This window comes from Pygocentrus nattereri, chromosome 2, assembly GCF_015220715.1.
Source record: "Pygocentrus nattereri isolate fPygNat1 chromosome 2, fPygNat1.pri, whole genome shotgun sequence".
NCBI classification, from domain to species: Eukaryota; Metazoa; Chordata; class Actinopteri; order Characiformes; family Serrasalmidae; genus Pygocentrus; species Pygocentrus nattereri.
Window position 1 is genome coordinate 9,510,638 of NC_051212.1, and position 427 is coordinate 9,511,064.

At 37.2% G+C, this 427-nt stretch overlaps 1 protein-coding gene across 1 annotated transcript in view; it reads left to right on the plus strand.

Annotated features, from left to right (window-relative positions):
• LOC108440938 (tensin-3) overlaps window positions 1-93 on the plus strand; it is a 113,740-nt gene extending 113,647 nt beyond the window's left edge. The window contains exon 27 of the mRNA XM_017720139.2: window positions 1-93. This exon is cut by the window's left edge and continues 761 nt beyond it. The gene's annotated coding sequence lies outside the window, so the exon portion shown is untranslated.
• The last annotated feature ends 334 nt before the right edge of the window (window positions 94-427 follow it).

Genomic DNA, 427 nt, shown 5'->3' on the forward strand with positions numbered 1-427 from the left:
TGCTGTGTAACCAAACTTTGTATTTATTGTTTTTCTTTCCTGAATATTCCATATTATATGTTTTTGATTTCACTTCGTCTGGTGAAATTCAGAATGGGGGGTGTGGGTGGGTGGACGGGGGGTGGACGGGGGGGTATTACTGTTGCTATTACACGTATTTTGTACTTTTATTCAACTTCTTACTACTGACTATCTGTAGATGAATCACATACACAATCATATCTGGGCCAGTTTAAGAGTAGGTTTACTGAAAGACCTGTGTGTTTAAGGGTTTATTAAGGGCTGTTTGTACTTTGCCAATACATTATTTTTTTCTTAAGAAGACCAAAAATCAACCTCACAAATGCATTAAAGCTACAGTACAGTACAGTACAGTATGTATTGCATGTGCGGCTTTTGGTGTAGTTTTCGTTGCAGATTCCTATTT